Genomic DNA, 21,520 nt, shown 5'->3' with positions numbered 1-21,520 from the left:
TATTGTACTCTGGTAAGCTAAGACCCTACCACCCTAATTGGGTTCCCTCCCGAGTTTGTGTCCTCTGCCCTCTGGGGCCTCTCCACAGAGTAAGGAAAAGCAAGGAGGTAACAAACATAAACCGTTTTTCTCTTACACTCGTTTTCCTCCTTATTGCCGGGACTTTGAAGTTCAATGTCATGTAAACATTAACTAGCTTCTTAAATAAAGCCACAAAGAGCAAACTGTGACCTGAGCATATGATTTATCTAAATACTTGCCCATGAGCTCTAAGGATTCTAATTTTCTCTCTGCCATCATGTCTCTATCGCATAGAATTAGTTTTAAAATAGTCTTGACTTATCATCATCATTATTATTGTAATTGAAGTGTTTTCCAAAGAATGTCTATCAGAGATTATTTCAGATGGAAATATCTATTAAGTTGCTTTTTAAATATATTTAAGGTAAAAAATAGTAATTTGATTTTTAAAAAAGCATGTTGAATAGCAGTACAGATGGGCAAAACTGATCACACTGGCTGAAGTTTGGAACCCACTGAACTCTTACATTAATCCGTTTCACAGGTCCAACTTACTGCACACAGAAAGCCTGAATCATCTTATTATAACTTTGGGAAGAACCCACAGCAGCTAAGATGGTACCTTTCTATTTTTTTGCTAGTCACCAGTCATTATCTAAACACATTATCAACAGTTTTCCTTTATAATACAATTGTCCTGATCGCTAGAATCTAAACCACTCAGGCAAATCCTTGAAAACAAATCACATGCCTCATGAACACAATCTCTGCAAGACTGGTATGGAAAAGGGAGGTTTCTCTGCATTTGCTTTGGATATGTTTTGAGATTTCTTCCTAGGCTACACTTTATTTGCCACAAATTAAAATAATATAAGATTATAGTGACATTTCCTAACATTAGTTATGTTGCTGAAGAATCGAGCCCTTAGTTTTGAGATCTTGATTTTATTAAAATGATCTGTCTTACTTGTTCCTCTCTACCTCCACCATGGTGGTGTGTTCTTTTGTGATGTATGTGTCATTAGGGTTGGCTCGCTGGACCTGCATTGTGTAGCCCATATGATATCAAATAATTGCAAGACTAATATTAAGAAGATGCTAATTTCCTTAATATTTTTCTGCACCAAGATGTTCTTCCTTAACACATAATTACATATGTTTGAACGTTTGGTGAATTACTATGTGGTTAATTCCTCTCAACTGCAGGAAGCCTAGGTATTTGTAAATTTCCTCAGTGCACCATTTCTGATTAGTTAACCTTTTCTAAATACCAAACCGACCAGTTGCCATCAATTCTATCACCTCCCTGATCACCTTGCATCTATCCATAAATAAAGTTCTTGGTTGTTTTAATTTGCTTTTGAGAATTGGGCATAGACAGAACAAATGACTATCCCATCACAGAGTTTTGAATTTATCCTAAAATATAACCAGTTATTTATTGTTATGCCTAAGTTCCAGAGTACATTTGTTGCTATTCTGGTTGTCTACTGTTCTTTTACCTTTATAAATACACCCTTCATTTTACAAAGTGGCTTTATTTGTTTAATTGATTCTAGGTGTCAGTGACAATGGACTTGATTAACTTTGAAAATACAACTGTTATCATCGTATTATTTCTGAATAATACATTCACATCCTTTCCATTCATGCCAATTCTTTAAGTCTCTTCCTCTCTCTCTTTCCCTCCTACCTTGCTTTCCTTCCTTCATCAAACATTTATTGAGAATCTACATGTCAGGCACTACGCTAGATGTAGGGAATCGATGATGGATAAACTCTCTGTCCCCCATGAAGCTATTTATTGATTTAACACCTTTCCTTCCTGTTTATTCCAAAGGTCATGTGCAGAAAATACACTAATGAAATTCACGGGAAAGAAAGCAAACATGGGCAGCTTTCACTGAGTTGGAAAAAAAATAAGTCACCAACCTTTAGCTGTTGCAGAGTAATCTTTCTTCTGTTGGGGCTCTGGCTATATCAACAATTCTTCTTTTCTCCAAGACCTGGCCCTGGGGAGGGCATTCCTCCTCTTCTAGCATAAATAACATTGGGTGGGAATACTTGGATGGACACCAGTTTGATGAAACCCAGAGCAGCAGGAGAGCCTTCCTAGAAAACGTAGGTGCCCACACTAGTTTGGAGTGGCTGCTTGAGGCCTCTGGTAGAGAGCTCCTGTAGAAAACCACAAATGCACAGGAAATTGGAGAAAATCAGATAAAGGCAAGCCATTAAATGACACATGTACAGAAAGGAAACAGTTAAGAATTAACCCAAATTCATTTAAGGCTATAAGAGCGAGTGGTGCAACGGTTTAGTTAATAAATAGCTATTCTCCAAAGCTAGGGTATTTGAACCAAATGACTAAGGGCTTTCATAGCTATGAGGGGGCAGGTGGATGGAGAAATGAAACCATCACAGAGAGAATCACAAATTGCTGTGAGAAATAGGAGCAGGCACTGTAAACTGGACCATCATAGATCTGGACATTCATTGCTCTCTACATATTCATGCATACAACTATTGATAATTTCATTAAATACTTGTTGAGTTCTACTGTTTTTAGATTATGGTGTTGAGGATACAGCAGTGAGAATACCCTCATGGACCTTAAAATTCAGCAATATATGGAAGGTACACTGAGTAATCAACTGGAATTTAGGTAGAGATTCTATAAGGAAAATGGCAATGTTCAAACTTAAGTCTGAGTTTGCCTAGTGCTTTGAATACCAGAGCTCCAAAAACCTTCCAGTGTAACAAGCTGTCCCTTACCCCCTCATCCTTTCCCTAGTCTGAGGTTGTCTCCCCCCCCTTTTTTTTAATTCTTTGAGCTTAGCAAGACCTGTCATGTCTCCAGTCCCTCTGTACTCAGGCCTCCAATCCTTCCCTAATTTCTAATTTCTTCACTCTTTTTGACTTCTACAAATTGAGTTCAAGTTCCTGGACATCCAGATTCAATATTTACCCAACATCCTCTGTTTAACTGATACCCATCAATCTCCATGATCCCACTCAAATCCCTAACCTAGCCCTGAAGAACTGGAGTGTGGAGTATGATAGCCTGGGCAGTGCCTTAGGGAGTATAGCCGGGGACAGAGGTGAGCAAACCCAAATGTAAGAATAGTCCATAGGAATCTATTTGTAGGGACATGTTGCTTCTAGAAAGACATTCCCGGAAATAATCCATCCCATGTTGTGGTTTGGAGATACTTTAGTGGTAAGAGTAAGGGTCTCTTTGTAAATAAAATTGGGAAAAAAGACCACTTGTAAATTCAAACAAAACAAAGAATATAGGATGGAAAACTACTTGTGGAAAGGTGACCATCACTGAAGAGAACGGAGAAGGAGAAACTGAGGAGGAGGGTTTTATCATTATGTCTCCAATACTATGCAAGTGGGGAGGTGACTGGTCTTCTGGTCCATCTGGAAGGCATATCCCATACAAGAGACATGTAATATAATAATTTATTTCATTTATTCATTCCCCTAGTTTTTTGTTTTTTTTAAAAAAATATTTTATTGATTTTTACAGACAGGAAGGGAGAAGGCTAGAAAGTTAGAAATATCTATGAGAGAGAAACATTGATCAGCTGCCTCCTGCACACCCCCTACTGGGGATGTGCCCGCAACCAAGGTACATGCCCTTGACTAGAATCGAACCTGGGACCCTTGAGTCCGCAGGCCGACGCTCTATCCTCTGAGCCAAACCAGCCAGAGCCATTCCCCTAGTTTTTGTTTTGTTTTTTTAGCATATACTGTGTGGTCCAGATACCATTGAAGATAAGTCAACAGACAAGATAATGTCTTCCCTCTTGGAGCTCGCAGACTAATGAGAAATGCAGGCTTATAAACAACTAATCAAAATACTATAAATTAGGGTTTTTGATTCTAGGTTCCTTGGGACCTCAGAAGGTAGGCAATCCCTTCCTTTGCAGAAAGGTCAAAGAAAGCATTCCCAAGGAAGAGACCTTTCTGTAGAGTTCCAAAGAACAGGGTTTTTCCATGGTGGAATTTTGTGTGTGTGTGTGTCTCCACTTAGCTCTTCCTAATGGGAAAAGATTGTTTAAGAACTAGTCTACATGAATAGTACAGTTTTCTAGGCAAGTATAGCTCTCATTGTTAAACTAAAATTCCAGTTCATTTTTAGAACCAGTATGGAAATCACTCACTTGGGCCGGAACTGAAAAAAAGTTTTTGAATCTCCAAAGTCAAGGGCTAAATCCTTAAGCAGCATTAGAAGACATAGTAACTAAGAGACCTGGCCTGATTGGCCAGAGATCCTTATTTCTCTTTACCAATTTATGATTGGTAACTGGATCAACCTGGGAGCTTTAGGAAAATGTAAGAGCAAGCTCCACATTTCCTGAACTAAAAGTAAAATGTGTATGGGAATGCAGCAGGGGCTCTTCCACACTTAAAGGAAGCACTTCCAAATAATTCTCAGTAATAGCGGGAGGACTTGAATTAATTTTTATTTTCCCTAGTGCCTAAGCCTTCATACCTGAAGGCCCTGTATTAGTTTGCTAGGGCTGTCATAACAAAATACCACAGGTTTAAACAACAGAAATTAATTTTCTTATGTTCTGGAGGCTCGAAGTCCAAGATCAGGTGTCAGCAGGGTTGGTGTCCTCTGAGGTCTCTCTCCTTGGCTTGCAGATAGCTGTCCTGTTTCTGTGTCCTAACATGCCTTTTCTCGGTGTGTACACATCCCTAGTGTATCTTTTTGTGCTCAAACTTACCCTTCTTATATAAAGAGACAGGTAAGTTTGAATTGGGGTTCACGCTCATGGCCTCATTTTAACTAAATCACCTCTTTAAAGGCCTATCTCCAAATGCAGTCACATTCTAAAGTACTAGAGGCCCGATGCAAGAAATTCATGCAAGAGTAGGTCCAGATACCATTGAAGTCAACAGACAAGATAATGTCTTCCCTCTTGGAGCTCGCAGACTAATGAGAAATGCAGGCTTATAAACAACTAATTAAAATACTATAAATTAGGGACCTCAGAAGGTAGGCAATCCCTTACTTTGCAGAAAGGTCAAAGAAAGCATTCCCAAGGAAGAGACCTTTCTGTAGAGTTCCAAAGAACAGGGTTTTTCCCTCTGGCACCTGGGACCCGGCTTCCTCTGGAAGGTCATCCGGAAGGACGTCCAGTCTAATTAGCATATTATGCTTTTATTATTATAGATTAGGATTTCAACATGTAGATTTGGGGGAGACACAATTCAGTCCATAACAGCCCCCCTCCGCAGATTCTTGCTGATTGCCTTGTGATTCATTGTGTGGAAAGCAGCATGCGCCACAGAGAAAGCCAGTGGCCATAGGGCCCTCTACTTCATGAGAGAATGCCTACCTCAAACCAATAGAGCAGTGGAAGTCTTGGGTTCTATACCCCCTTATGCATACCTGCACTACATTGCAGAGAGAACCTTCTTTCATGACCTTCCAGGATTTGGGGCATCTCCCTGACAGTTTCTACTAGAGACAGCTCAAATGTCTCTGTATTTTACACCTTAGGATCACATGGGAAAGATACAAACCAATGACTATCAGAGGCTTCAGACTAAGGAGTCTTCAAAGATCTCAGGTTGCTTTTATAAGCAAACTACAATGTGAAAACAGAGTCAAGAGGAGAGGAAGCAAAAAGAACTCTGCAAGGCACAGTTAGCAGCACTACGAAAGTTACTGTTTCCTGTTTGCTAACAAACCTCATTCTTCCAAAGGGGCCTTGTTCAGGTCCTGTTTGCCAGTGGCTCTGGGTCAATTTACTGAAAACCAGTTGTTTCCATTTCACCTGTGTAGTCTGGGCCAATCCCACCCCTTCCCTCCTTGTCCTTCCCAACAAGTTTCTTCATTGTTTCCAATCCTCCCATTGCCATTTGTTTTCACTTTCCCCTTTCAAGTACCTCTTGGTTCCTCCAAGCCTTTGTCACTTTCCCACTTTCTTTATCAATCCTGGTCCTAAATCACTCCCAGTCCCACAGATCCCTCCCTTTACACCCCAGTCTTTAGCCCCTCGAATTAAACCCATTTCCTCTAGTCTAGGACCTCCCATTACATTAAGCATGTCAAACTTGCGACCCATGGTCTGCATGCGGCCCATAACGAATATTTTTGTGGCCCAGCCAATATAATGGTACATAAGAAACGTTTTAATAAAAATTTCATAACTTAATTTTTACAATATCCTGTTATACATAATTATTAATAACGAACTACAATGTTCACTAATGACTGATTACTATAATCTTGTTGCATTCATTTCCCTTAGGCACGTTACGCTCAGGCACACCATTTCCCTCCACTAATACTAGCAGCAAACATTTTAGCAGCCAATTGCCATGTCATTAGTCTTGGATTGACTTGTTAGGTGTGTGCAACAGGAAATATTTCGCTTTCGGAGAACAAGAAAAATAGGTTTATTTGCGTTATGGTTATTACCTTGTGCAGTTATTCAGTGTCTGGTAAGTTAATGTTTAAGAAAAATATTAATTTTTATTAAAATGTTCTATTATTTTATGTTAACGATTACTCATTTATTTCAGCTCTTTGTATTCAGCATGTCTCTTGAAATAAATCTACGTTTCTATAAAAGTTGAAGCTTTTGTTTTTTTGCGGCCCACATAAACTTAAACTTTGTTTATTTGGCCGTGTTAGCCTTTGAGTTTGACATGCTTACATTATATCCATTCCCCAGTGATGGGCAACCTTTTGAGCTTGGTGTGTCAAACTTCGCCAAAAAACTGAGTATAACTCGGGTAGGGTGTCACTTTGAGGAAAAAACTAACTCCAAGACTCTAGTCGCAAATGTTTCATCCTCAGGAGCAGCAAATGTTTCATCCTCGGCATGCGGCCGCGTGTCATCAGAAATGGCTACGTGTGTCAGTGCTGACACGCGTGTCATAGGTTCGCCATCACTGCCCTAGCACCTCCCACTAGTCCTTGACTCTCCCACTACCTCAAAGGGAACACAGGCATTTTAATGGTGATAAATAAAGCCCATTTGCCTATCAAAAACACTGTACCAATTTATGCTCACATCAACAGAGAATTATATGAAAGTGCTTGATCTCAGAAACCTCTTCACCAACATTATCACTCTTTTATAACAAGCTGGTAATATTTTTGTGAAAATAAACATCTTACTGCTGTTTTATCTTGTAATTTTCTTACTAGTAATGTTGAAAATCTTGTCACATGTTTTTTGGTTAACTGTATTTCTAATTCTGTGAATTGCCTGTTCATATTTGTCCATTTTTCAATTGGGTTGCCTTTTTCATTGATTTATATATTCAGATTATTAGACTTTTATCATTTATATATCTCATGAATATTTTTTCATTGATGTCCCTTGTCTTCTAACTATCTGGGCTGACAAATTGAATATTCCTTAAAATGCTATTAAATGAGCCTGGCCAGCTTGACTCAGTGGTTGAGCGTTGACTGCTGAACCGGGAGGTCATGGTTCAATTCCCTGTCAGGGCACAGGCTCAATCCTCAGTGTGAGGCATGCTTGAGGCAGCTGATTAATGATTCTCTCTCATCATTGATGTTTCTATCTCTCTCTCCCTCTCCCCTCCTCTCTGAAATCAATAAAACAACATATTAAAAAAAGAATTCCATCCAGTATGAATTGCTGTAAATTTTATAAGGTAAAAGAAACAAGTAAATACGGTACATTGATCAGTGAATTGGATTTCAACAAATGGGACTGCTTCCTTTCCAGTATATCTGTCTTAAAATCTCACAGTGGGACTGCATTTCTTAGTTGTATATATGCATTTCCCCCTCATATTCATTACCTTTCTTTTCTTTTTTAATCACACAAGCAATATATTTTATTGTGGAAATGTGGGGCGCGGCTACAGTGTTTGGACAGGTTCAAGCCTTGGACTGACGAGAGGGCACAGTCCTCTCGTGGCCACGTGCAAGTCCCAGCTTGGAGGGCAGAGCCCTCCCCGCACAATTATAGCCAACAGCTGTAGTTGTAAGCTTGAACCTATGGCCCGAACACGTGGCCCCACGTGCCTAAGTGATATAGGCTGCAAGTAAACAAAGCTTGATCAGGTGCATGTAATTGAGTAGGATCGAAACCCACGAGAATGTTGTAAACATCTTGACCATGCCCTTACTTTGCCTCGTGGCATCGCTATAAAATAAAAACACGGCTTGTAGTTCATGGCTCTGTCTCTCTACCAGGGAAGCAGCTTCTCACCGAGACCCAGCTTGCATTCTCTTGTCTGTCTTTTCTAAGCCTTTCAGCCGCCCCCACTCAGGTTCACCCTTGGCCATGCTGGTGCGGCACATAGGCGCCCTGGGGCTGAGTATGCCATGGCCGTGCCGGCGCCGGCGCGCCACATGTAAAGATTTAAAATATGCATATGTATAGACAATAACAGACATTCTTTCTGCCTACCCAATAGTCATTCCCCCATCCATGGTGGTAAAGCCCAGATTTTGTTCAGGCAGCCTCTCAAACTTGTTAATTGGATTATGTAATTCTCTAATTTTATTATTTGATTTATGAAGTTCTGAAAAAGTTACATTAAGGGGAGGGGTAGGATAAACCAAAAAACCTAGCCTCAGGTCCTTCAGTGAGACTGAGGGGCCTGGAACTACGGGGGCTGAGGGGGGCGGGTGAGCATACAGGGAGAAGTTTACATTTAACAGTGTAGTGAGCCTGCCTTTGTATCTGTTGTGGTTCCAGTTAGAAGGTGCTAGATAAATTCCTAAAAAAGGTCTAAAATGGATTCTGAGTGGGGCAGTTTTCAGAACTGGTGGACTGGCAAGCTCAGTAGACATCTACTGTTATGAGGGTGTTAGGTGAGAGAACTTGGCATGCGATGTGACATAGGACAGATGTCGGTATCTTGCCTGACCCTAGGGAAGAGAGGGACTAAGCCAGAAGCAGAGAATGTCTTTTTATGAGGGACTTTGTATGGCTTGAAATGGTAGTCTTGTTAATGTGATGAGATTGCCTACGTGGCTAGAGGTCTGGGGACTGGCTCTCAGGTTACAAGTAAAATATCACAAACATGTTGCAGACACAGATTCAGAGAGCCATGAAATGTGCACAAAATTCTTTAGAGCCAAACAATGCACATTCAGGTCTAAATACGGATGAATATGCTGCAAAATAGACACGATGCTTACATAGAAGATGTGGACTCTTCTTCCACATGTTCTTTTAATCTTTTTCTTATAAAATATTTCACACCTCAAATAATTTAATATGTAAGAGATAAAGAAGGCTAATAAACATCAGTCATCTGGCTTAAGAGACAGAACATTATCAATCTCTTTGAAGACCCAGGTATATTTTTCTATTTAATACCCTAAACTGAAAACTGAACACCACACCTTCGCTTTGTATGTCATTGGCAGAGTTGCACCACATGCCCATACCAAAACATATTATTTCAATGGTGACAGGACCATCAGGATTGCTTAAACAAGAGGTTTTTAAATTTTTTGGTTTGCAAACCCCTTTACATTCTTAAAAATTATTGAGGACCCCAAAGAGCTTCTGTTTATACTAGAGGCCCAGTGTACAAAATTCATGCACTCGGGGGAGGGGGGATCCCTCAGCCTGGTCTGTGCCCTCTCACAGTCTGGGAGCCCTCGGAGGATATCTGACTGCCAGTTTAGGCCCGTGCAGGGAGCAGGCCTAAGCTGGCAGTCAGACATCCTTAGCGCTGCTTGGAGGTGGGAGAGGCTCCCGCTACCGCCGCTGCACTCACCACCCGTGAGCCCGGCTTCTGGCTGAGTGGCACACCCCCTGTGGGAGCACACTGACCACCAGGGGGCAGTTCCTGTTTGAGCATCTGCCCCCTGATGGTCAGTTCGTGTCATAGCAACAAGTTGTTCTGCTGTTTGGTCTATTTGCATATTAGCCTTTTTATTATATAGGATTGGTTATATCTAGCAGTAATTACCATATTAGAAATTAAAACAGAACATTTAAAAATATTTAATTCATTTTAAAAATCCAATAATAAATCCAATACATGTTAATACACATGTGCATGCACATACACACACCCCACATAAAAACCCCCACATATTTTCCAAAGCAAAAAATAATTAGTGAGAAGAGCCTCAGTTTTATATTTTTTCAAATCTCTGTTTGGTTCAATATCTGATTCTGCATTCCAGTCTGTTCTAATGTTGCTTTGGTTGAATGAAGTACATGAAAAAAATTTGGCCTCACAGGGATATGTAGTTGGAAATGATAGAAGTGTTTTAATAGCCTTTTCAGATAAGTATGGGTACTCTTTTTTGATACTATACCAAAACACAAAAATGATAGCTTCTTATTGGTTAGTAGCAATGTGGAATCTATAACTATATCAATGAACTTTTCAAGCTGTTACAATAAAAATCCACTGGGCCATTTTGAATTGGAATATAGTTTTTATCCATGCATCCTGGTTCTGTTGTTTCATGAAGGTCATTTGGAAAACACTGGATCACTAGGCAAAGTGTTATTAGAACATGTCCACAAATTCTTTGGTACCTCTCCTTTTAAGAGGCAGAGCTTATTTTCCCTCTCCTTGCATGTGGGCTGTACATATGACTCACTTCTAATGAACAGAATGTGGTGGAAATTACACAGTGTGTCTTCTGAGAGTAGATCATAAGGCTTCTATTTTCCACCCTCTCTCTTGGGTCACTTTGCTCTGGGGGAAGCTGGCTGCCATGTTGTGAGGATACTCAAAGCCCCGTGCAGAAGTCCAGGTGGTGAGGGACTGAGGCCACCTGCCAACATCATGTGAGTGTGCCTCTTGGACGCACATACTCTAGCTGCATGCAGCCACGCTTTCAGATGACGGCAGCCTCAACAGACATCTTCACTGCAGCTGCAGGAGAAACCCTAAGTCAGAACCGTCGTCTACCTGAGTCAAATTCTTGACCCACAGAAACGGAGAGATAATAAATGTTTGCTGTTTTAAATCACTATGTTTGGAGTAATTTGTTCTGCAACAACAGATATCTGAATTATGCAGGTCTTCCAAATGTTGACACATGATTCAATGTAAGAAAAAAAAATCACACTTGCAGATATCATCACCCAGCTCCTCAGAAGAATCTTTTAAACATTGGGAAACTGTCAAGTTATGTGGCAGATGTGGTTTTCAAAATTCTAATTTATGCTTGAAAGATCAAATTTTATCATTAGCAACAAATAATGTCAGTTATTTCCCCTTGAAGTGACAATCTCATTTTGTTCATTTGGTGGAAAATGTCTACCAAACACCAAGTCCAAATAAATAATCACACTGTCAGTCATCCAAGTAAAAGAGGTGTGTTTTGGGAGTCTAGTTCAGCTAGCATATTGAACAAGCACAGGACTGCTTTTAGCCAACCAAGTGATACCTATGACTACCTCCACAGGAGGAGGCATCCCACTGCAAATAGCATAACAATACCTGCCATCAGGACCAGCAGTCCCGGGACATCAACCCACTCCATCGTCGGCAGGTGTTGGGGTTGCCAAGGAAGGCAAGACTCACACAGGCGCTGGATGGAGCAACACTTGACTCGCCTAGAGAAGAGGAAGAGCAAGATCAGCTTCAATCGTGAGTTTCCCGCATGGTCAGCATGTATGAACTGCATGTACTCCTCTCTGGCTGCAACTGAAGGACCCCCGCTCCCTCCCTGCTGGGAACAGATACAGCAGTAGGGCTGGTCAGGTGCCATATGACACACGTGCTTTAGCAGGAGGAGGAAGTACACATCAAGTCCAGAACAGGGAAAGATGTCCCCAGAAGAGAGGTGGCCAGCACGGGCTGTGAGAGCCCTTTCTCTCTGTAAGGAAATGCTCTAGGCACAGGCATATTCTTACGCAACTGTACAGGGATTGAAAGACTGCATACGTGATTGCTTTTCCCAGCACTTTTCCTCAAGACAAATATAGAACACGGTATGCAGCAGACTTGCTTTAACGCCTATTTTTCATCCTGCCACACAGAATATGGAAGGACATGTACTCAAGGTTCAAAATGTAGTATAATGACTACTTTCAACAGCTTCATTAAGGACATTCTTAGGTGAAATTGGCTCTCCCTCCCTCCAAGAGCATTGGCGACAAACACAATAACTGCAAATATAGCTCAATGCCACTGCCTTGATTCATGCCAAGGTGCTAGCGGTTTTATATACCATTTTATTTATTTAAAAAGTTTTCTTATTTATTGATTTGAGAGAGAGGGAGACTTATTGTTCCACTTATTAATGCATTCATTGGTTGATTCTTGTATGTGCCCTGACTGGGGATTAAACCCAACTTTAGCATATCAGGACAATGCTCTAACCATCTGAGCTACCCCACCAGGGCCTACAAACCATTTTATTATTTTTAAAAAATACATTTTTATTGATTTCAGAGAGAGGGAGAAACATAAATTGTCTGCTTCCTGCACGCCCCCTATTGGGGAGGGGCGGTACACACCATTTTAAACGTGAATGTCAATACAATGAAAAATGCAAATAAATCTTTGTATTACTGTGAAACGGTTTTAAGCTTGCAGGTCCCCTAAAAGGGCCTCTGGGACCTCCACAGCTAGCATGGAGGAGTGGGGCAATATTGAGAAACTTAGAATTACTAGCAGAAGGTGGGGGGAGTGGTTTTTAACTCCACAGGCCCATGGGCAAGTGTTTACTTCACTTAAAAAGTTTGGAACAAAACTAAATTACTGACTCGTGCCTCTCATAAAGAAACAGAGCTCTGAGACATGTGTTCATCCTCTGCCTGCCTATATTTCTTCCTTTTGAGATATACAGTGATGACAGGTCACATTCCCTCACTCCGGCGCCCCTGTACCCTAACCCTCCTATTTTGACCCAGTCACTTCCAGCCCGAATGTCCTGCAGGTGTTCCCTCTCAGTCCACTCCTTCCTTCCAATGCTCCAGACTCCCTATCTCAACCCCAATCCCACCAAGTTGCTCTCATTTCTGGGTCAGTGACCTAAGCGGCCTCTGAGGGGGGAAGGAGAAACAGGCAGTGGGAGCCCAGGCGTTGCTGGGGGCTGAGGAAGGAGGCTTTCTCCAGCACCCAGGCATCGGAAACGCAGTGGACGGGCTGTGTAAAGCCACAGGGCCAGTGTCACCGGAGGTCATCTTCTTGAGAACAGAGGCGGCAGTCAGGAGCCATAGATCTTCCCCCTCCCCGCTCCTGTCCACCCCGCCCCCCTCCCCATAGCTCGCACTCCCGCGGCCATGGCTGGAAGGAGCAGAAGAGCTGAGGGACTCACACGGGGAGCCCTGTGGGTCATGCCCTTAGGGCCAAGGTCTTCGCTTCTTCCCACTGGAAAACGGGCCATGCGGGGTTGGGAACAAGGGGTCCCAGGAACTATTTGCATTAGTTATTGGCCTCAGTCTCCAGGGACACCCGGAGGTGGGCAGAGAGTTTGCAGCGGCTTCAGGCCGACAAAGCCGGAGCAGCTGACGGGCTGCGGGCGGCCGGCGCGGCTGAGGGAACCAGGACCCTGCGCAGCGAAGCGCGGGAAGGGCTGCGGCCCGGTCCTTTCCCCCGAGCTCGGGTCTCTCCGACTCAAGTACGACCCCTGGAGGCAAATACTCCGCGGCACTTCGCAGCGTTCTACCCCTTTCAGAATCCGTCTCTACGGTGAGGTTTGCCTCATTTTCCGCTTTGGAAAAAAAGAGCGCAGTTCCGGAGTAGGAACTCCAGGAGCTTTCTGGGAAATGGAGTCTCGGTCAAGAGGATTCTGGGAGTCGTAGTTCACACTGTTCGTTGCGCATGCGCATTTCCGTTTTTACAGCAGAGGGTCTATTGCTCTGGGGCGTGGGGCAGGGGGCCAGGGACAGGAAAGAGACATGTGCGTCCAAGCCCACCCGGCCTCCGACCGTCTGCCCTTCGGGTTCCTTGTCCGTTGGGGAGGGGACCCGGGGTGGAATGTGACGGATGGACTTGGGTGCCTGTCAATTACAATTGCCAATTGTAATTGGGCAATTACAGCGGCAGGTGCTAACTCCGAGATGCAGGACCTAGCGGCATTGTGTTACTGTCAGAAGAGGCATCTGAGCCGAATTTTGGTGGCATAGGACCAGGCTGAGGGGAGACACCCCCAAATTCTGGGGCCTCGAGAGTGCAGAGTCACCAATGAGCAAGGCTATGACCTTGAAAGGACCCTTGAGACACGGACTGTAGAGATGGGCGCTATCCCCTGAAATTGTAAAGCTGTTGTTGGTTTAGGCAGGTGTGCGCTGTGACCCTAACATCATGTTACTGAGGTCACTGTGGCTGTTTTCCGCAGGGTCGGGAGGGGAGGGCATTGAGGACCTCGCACTAGTCCAGGGAGATAAGAGCCAACCGTGGCAATGGCAGTGTGATGATTTCTCAGGGAGAGGGACATGTTGAGGATTTCCAGATTTCTGGAAATATTTGCATGTTTGCAGATATTTACACTTAGTGAAATTCTTACTCATAATCTGTCTCAACCCCTCCCCTCCAAAAAAACACTTGAGGGGGTCAAGGACTGAGCACGCATGTGCAAATCCATTCACAAAACTATTGAGATGCACACTTTGACCCCAAGGGCATTCATGCACAGAGCTACACAACTCCCAGCTATACCCACCCTTGTGAGCATACTGGTATGAAAATACACACAGCCACATAGCTACTCATGATCACACACACGTACTTACTGCCTCAGACACGGGTCCTGGTAAATGTATCTTTCATCTCAGCTCAAAGACAGTCTGCCCAGAGCTGAGAGTGCCCTGCCATCTTGGGCTAAGTGTGTTCGCCCAAAAGGACAATGGGCCTTTTTGGGCCTCTTTGGGCCTCTTTCTGGAAACGTCACATAGAGCTCAGCCTTTGTCCTTCCTACTACATCCATGTCCACTATGACTTTGACTCTTCCTAGTCACCGTCCTGCCACCTGGCCTGATGGGAGGGAGAAATGGTGCTTGAATTCAGGCAAAGGTTTTGCATACCTGAATGGATTTGCTGAGAGTCTTCCCAGAGCAGTAGTTCTGAACGTATTTGTATGTGCTGGACTCTTCAGAGTCCACTGAAAGCTGAGCCCTCTTCCCAGTAAACCACATCTTCATATCCGTACTATGAAAACCCATCTGTGAGGCTCTGGTTAGGAACCTCACTAGAGGTAGGTCGGAAGGCATTTTCCTGGTTGCCCTCTCCGCAGCCTTCCAGTGGCTCTAGAGGGGGGCTCCAAGCACCTAGAGGAGTCGGGGCATGAGAAAAGGGCACCTTCTCCTCCCATCTATGTTACTCTTAGCTGTGCACCCAGACTGTCAGTCTTGCAGGCCCTCTGCTGGGCATTGTCGTTCAGTGGGTGAGTGGAAGAGTCGGCCGGGCAATCAGTTCAAACTTATCAGATGTTTAGTTATTTAGGGTTAGTAGGTCAATTAGAGAGCCAGTAGGTCAAGAAAATCACTTGTAGTTTAAAAACTTAATCAGCCAACCATCCTGTTAGTCACTCAGGATTAGTTTTTCAGATGGACAGTATCCATCAGTCAATGCAGTGGTTGGTCTGTCCATCAGGGAGCCAGTGGCTGGGAATGCTGAACAGCTGGTTCAGCAATGAGACAAAAGGGCAGTTGGGGTGGGAACATCTGGCTCGTGTTTCCACTTTTACATCCTGAAGGCAATGTAGGAAGGTGGAGAGAGGAACAGACTCTGAGGCCACCAGAGGAGGCTCTGGTTTGCTGGGAAATAAGGCTCAACTGGTGCCGGGAACAAAGAAAGGAAAAGCTGCAGAGCAAGGGCCAGGGCGAGCTGTCACTAGAGGGCAGTGTGGCATCCCTTAATTTCCACGCTGGGCACACCGGAGGTTCAACTTCAGGCTTTGGGAGCTCCAGTCTCCGGCTAGCCTCTGAGGAAAGGCTCCTGAGAGGACTTCTCATCTGGGGAATGCCTAACCAAGCAAGACATGCTTGGCTCTGAGCTGGGAGGAAACTGGTTAGCTGCCTTTCCTGGGCACTGCTGCGGCCAGGGGCACTCCAGCACCGGGGAAGAGCGGGAATGGAGGGGGAGGCGCGCCTCACCAGTCTGCCCCAGGAGCAAGGAGGGGAGCAGCTCCCTGAAGCTGAGGCATGGAGGGCAGGACCTGTCACCTCCCAGGCTGCGTCTCCTTCAGCATCTCTAGGGGCCAAGGAGGAGCCAGACCAATGGCCTGAAACCTCCAGACTCCCATTCCTTGGCTGAACTCCATGGTTAGCTGCTGCTTCTGCAACGAATGGCAAGTCTGACTACAGCAGGAGTGTGGCGGTTAGCTACCGACAATGAAGGAAACACGGGGAAAGGACACACAGTGAGTTTCATTTACCTTGGGAATCACAGATCTATATATATAAAAGCCTAGGCAACCGTTAGGACCGGACAACCGGCCAGTAGCTATGACGCACACTGATCACCAGGGGGCAGACACTCAACGGAGGAGCTGCCCCTGGTGGTCAGTGCGCTCCCACAGCCAACCTCCTGCGGCCAGCCAACCTCCCGTGGTCCCTCTCCCCCGCCGGCCGGCCCTGATGGGCCCTGATCACTGGCCAGGCCGAGGGACCCCACCCGTGCACGAATTGGTGCACTGGGCCTCTAGTATTTTTATAAGGTGTCAAACATGCCACTGGGCACAAAGACAAGAGTCAGAAAATTTGAGTTTTTTTCTCCCGCAAAGGGAAGTGCATGAGGCCAGAAAGTAGTGTCTCCTAGTCATGCTTAGATCATAATGCTAGGCCTCCAGGGGGGCCTCCTGGCTTACAAAAATGGGCAGGGACATACTCTGGTTCCAGCTGGTTTTTGTGACTCAGAGCAGTTAAAAGAAAAGAGTAACTTGGGGCATAATGAATGCTACCATGGTAGAGACACCCCACGTGCCTCACACTTTATCTACGGTCTCTTATGAGAGATGTCATTCCTGGTTTACAGAGGAGGAATCTGAGGCCTAGGCTTGATATCATGCCTGAGCTCGCACAGCTGGGAGGGTACAGAACCGGATTTGAACTAAGTCTGCACAGTTTTAAAGTTCTTTCCTTTGCCTGGATATCACACTCTAGACACGGATGGGGAAAGGGAGGAGGGGGCAAGTTGGGGAGGTTTCTAGGTCCTGAGGGGGCTCTGGATAGGCCTGTCCCCTTCAGAGAGTCTGCAGATCTGATACGCCATGTGATGGCACTGACACCCGTTTTTCTCTCTCCCAGGCGTGCAAGAAATGCAACACCGCCGTCTCGGTACAGCCCCTTCCGCGTTGTACTATTGCAGGTAATGAAGCTGCAGAGGTAAGTGGGAGCCAGGTCCTGAAGGGCCTTGTGAGTCAGCTGAGGGAGCAAGGATTTTCTCTAGAAGGCAATGGGGGGGCCAAGGATTTTTAACAAGGAGTGGTTTGATTTGTGCTGACACAAATGTACAACCTATATATGTTGGATAGAAATATTGAGTATATATTTAGTATGTATTAGTAAGCCATCATACGTCCTTAAATTTGGCCCTGTGAGAAATGTTTACTATAATGGGACAGGAGTCTCCCACTTATCCGCGGTTTCCCTCTCCAGTTTCAGTTACCCATGGTCCGAAAATATCAAAGGGAAAATTCCAGAAATAAGCTTTATACGTTTTAAATTTCCCACTATTGTGAGTGGTATGGTGAAATTTCGCACCATTCTGCTCCATCCCACCCAGGACATGAATCATCTCTTTGTCCAGTGTATCCACGACTCGCCTGTTAGTCACTTAGTAACCATCTCGGTTATCAGATGGACTGTCGTGGTATCACAGTGCTTGCGTTCAAGTCACCCTTATTTTATTTAATAATGACCCCAAAGTGCAAGAGTAGTGGTGCTGGCAATTCAGATAATGCCAAAGAGAAGCCGTAAAATACTTCCTTTCAGTGAAAAGGTGAAAGTTCTCGACTTAATAGGGAAAGAAAAAAAATTGTATGCTGAGGTTGCTAAGATCTCTGGTAATAAAGAAATTCATGCTAGTTTTGCTGTCGCACCTCAAACTCAAAAGTTGTAGCCAAAGTGCATGATAAGTGCTGTGCTTAGTTAAGATGGAAAAGGCATTACATTTGTGGGTGGAAAGTTTTAAAAAATTACATTTTTGAGAGAGAGAGACCACATTCACATAACTTTTATTACAGTAGTATATTGCTATAATTGTTCTATTAGTTATTGTTGTTAGTCTCTTGCTGTGCATAATTTATAAGTTAAACGTTATCATAGGTCTGAATGTGTAGGAAAAAAGATAGTATATATAGGACTCAGTATTATCCATGGCTTTAGGCGTTGCACGTGACCAAACAGTCCCAAATGGTTGAGAGAGGCATTCTCATACCTTGCTTAAGAATATGGTCCTTCAAGTTAATGGACAACAGCTTTGAGTCCAAGCTCTGATGCATACTAGTTAGCTATGTGAAATCTCAGATTAGTCACTCCATCAAGCGTCCCCATTTCTATAAAGTCTAACAGTGGCATCTAATGCATGTCAACACTAAAGTCATCAACTTGTCCCGGTTTGTCAGGAACTTTACTATTTTTATTACTGGAACTCCTTCATCCCTCAGTCCCAGACAAACCGAGATGACTGGTTGCCATATTAAACACATCACAAAACTACCCTACCTCCTTTATGTGGAAGACTGGGTCCTGAAGTCTAAAAATTATATTTAATGCTGCCCCTAGTGGCTGAATATAATATAACACCACTGCAAAGGCTAGATTTACATGATAAAAGTTTTTTCTTAAAAACAGCAACCAAAAGTCGAACCGGTTTGGCTCAGTGGATAGAGCGTCGGCCTGAGGATTCAAGGGTCCCAGGTTCGATTCCGGTCAGGGGCATGTACTTTGGTTGCGGGCACATCCCCAGTCGGGGGTGTGCAGGAGGCAGCTGATCGATGTTTCTCTCTCATCGATGTTTCTGGCTCTCTATCCCTCTCTCTCCCTGTCTGTGAAAAATCAATAAAATATATTAAAAAAAACCAAAAAACAAAAAACAGCAACCAAAAAAACAAAATAGTAACCAAAAACAAAACAACAAAAAAATACACACCAAAAAACCAAACAAACAACAACAAAAAATAACCAGCAACCACTGCCCTAGCCGGTTTGGCTCAGTGAGTGATAGAGCGTCCACCTGCGGACTGAAGGGTCCCTGGTTCGATTCCGGTCAAGGGCACATGCCCCGGTTGTGGCTCAATCCCCAGTAGGGGGCGTGCAGGAGGCAGCCGATTAATGATTCTCTCTCATCATTGATGTTTCTCTCACTTCCTCTCTGAAATCAATAAAAAATATATATATATATAAAAACAACAACAAAAAACGTTAAGAAGCAGGGTAAGGATATTGTCCTAACCATTTAGTTTTACATTTATAACTGTTGCAACCCTACTATGTTTTAATATTCACTGATATTCACCAGCAAATACAGTATCTTGTATGGCTATTGGGAAGATTAATAAATTTGTGTTATTCTCTGGGCTTTGACTTTTCCTTTAGGAAAAGTGACTTCACACCTGAGCCGGTTTCCTCATTTGTATTAGGGGTAACAGGACCTTCCTCAGAAAGTTGTTTAGATTAATAGACATGCCTTTACTACTGACAGTTATCTCTGCCAGGGGCTGGGGCTCTGCAGCTCCGTGCTGGCCCCTCAGGGACATACCTTCTCCACCTCCTCAAGGCCACTCTCAGCTCCAGAGACCAGGAAGGCCTGGCCAGCCACTCTGATGAATTCAGCTGGTTCCCCTTAAACAGAAGCTATTATTAGTCATCTGAGCTGGCCACTGGGCAGGCACTCCGCAGGCGTACAACCCCAACACTCAGGTCCGTGGCCTTGAGCAGTGGGAGCTAACTGATGCCCAGGCCAGAACTCCGTGCCAGCCACTATCAAAGCCAGGACTGCAGTGCAAACCCCACCTGTTTTCTGCTTTCTACTGCGGTTGTGTTTAAACACGCTAGGTCCACCCACCATGGCCTGGGCTGCTACGTCCATTCTGAAGGCTTCCCGAAGACTCAGAGAAACAGAAGCCTGCATCCCTGCAGCTCCTGCATCGGTCTTGATGAGCTCTACCGGAGGGAATCCCTCAAATCTTTCAAAAGCCTAATTCTGCTACAGCTGCGAAGATCCTCAAAAAGGCTTCATAGCAATATCAGATTAAGTTCTTCGATTCTGTTTACTAGTGAAATTAGAGAAATGCACTGCTTATCTTAGTTAATACCTATAGCTACACTGGAAAGGGGTTAACTGCTCAGGTAAGCTAGAAAATCAACACATACATTTGCTGGCCTCTGCTTTGTTCTGTGTAACTTTGATCAAAAGCCTTGTCATCCTGTTTTGGTGCCTTGGTTTTAAGGTTCAATTTCATACATCTTTAAAGATTTAAAAATGTTTCATCTCTATCATGAGATATTATACAGTGGCTATAAAAAGAGCTTATTCTATTTTCTATCTATCTACCGTATTTTCCGGTGTATATGACGACTGGGCGTATAAGATTTTCCTGGGTTAAAAAGTCATCTTATACGCCGGAAAATACGGTACCTGACACTCTATTCATGAGAGAGACTTGGGCGAAAAGCCTATTTACTATTACTGTATTTTCCGGCGTATAAGACGACTTTTTAACCCAGGAAAATCTTATATGCCCAGTCGTCTTATACGCCGGAAAATATGGTATCTATCTATCTATCTATCTATCTATCTATCTATAATCTATCTCAATGTGGAAATATCTTCCAGATTAAGAGGAGCAAGTTAATAAGGCACATTATTAAAGGAAACAACCAGATAAAAATATTGATAAGGAAAGCAAGTCATAGAATATATATAAAATGATTCCTATTTAAAAATTATACATTTCTGCATCTGCATGGAAAATTTCTGTAAGAACATCTGCCAGGCTCTCACAGTGTTCCCTCTGGAGGAGGGATTAGAAGAGAATTTCACTTAGAAGTTTTCAGCATTATTTGATTGTTTTCCAATGTGCATTGTGTTGATTTTAATAATAAAAAAAACAGAAAGCTGAATATACCCATGTACACACACTTGCTATGAACCCAGACACCAAGAATGAAATAATCTCAGCTCAGCTCAATGCTCAGTGTTTGTTTATGGAATGAAATGTCTTAGCACTTGATCTGAAGGAAGACATTTTAATGCTGTGCACATACAATGTCTTGGGAGGCTGTGTTGAGAAGCTGGAGCTGCATATTAAGAATAGTATAGCCCAGCCTCGGTGGCTCAGTGGTTGAGCATCGACCTATGAACCAGGAGGTCACGGTTCGATTCCTGGTCAGGGCACATGCTTGGGTTGTGGGCTCGATCCCCAGTGTGGGGCGTGCAGGAGGCAGCCGATTAATGATTCTCTCTTATCATTGATGTTTCTCTCTCTCTCTCTAGTAAAAATAAGAAAGAATAGTATATAAATGTCTAATCATTATGCTGTATACATGAAACTAGTATAATATTGTATGTGAACCATAATTAAAAAAATAAAAATTTAAAAAATTTTATGCTGGGG

General features: G+C 43.6%; 1 protein-coding gene across 8 annotated transcripts in view; it reads right to left on the bottom strand.

Moving 5' to 3' along the window:
* ZBTB38 (zinc finger and BTB domain containing 38) overlaps window positions 1-11,534 on the bottom strand; it is a 127,661-nt gene extending 116,127 nt beyond the window's left edge. For 7 of the 8 annotated variants that reach the window (XM_079794664.1, XM_079794665.1, XM_079794668.1 and 4 more), the window contains exons 1-2: window positions 11,452-11,534; window positions 1,954-2,196 (exon numbers count right to left, since the gene is read on the bottom strand). The gene's annotated coding sequence lies outside the window, so the exon portion shown is untranslated. Of the gene's footprint in view, window positions 1-1,953; window positions 2,212-11,451 lie in introns of those variants that run through there. The other variant, XM_079794663.1, reaches the window with a different exon arrangement.
* Window positions 11,535-21,520: the final 9,986 nt, after the last annotated feature.

Source organism: Cnephaeus nilssonii, assembly GCF_951640355.1.
Source record: "Cnephaeus nilssonii genome assembly, chromosome: 17".
Lineage (NCBI taxonomy): Eukaryota > Metazoa > Chordata > Mammalia > Chiroptera > Vespertilionidae > Cnephaeus > Cnephaeus nilssonii.
This window is presented reverse-complemented; position numbering and strand designations above follow the sequence as displayed.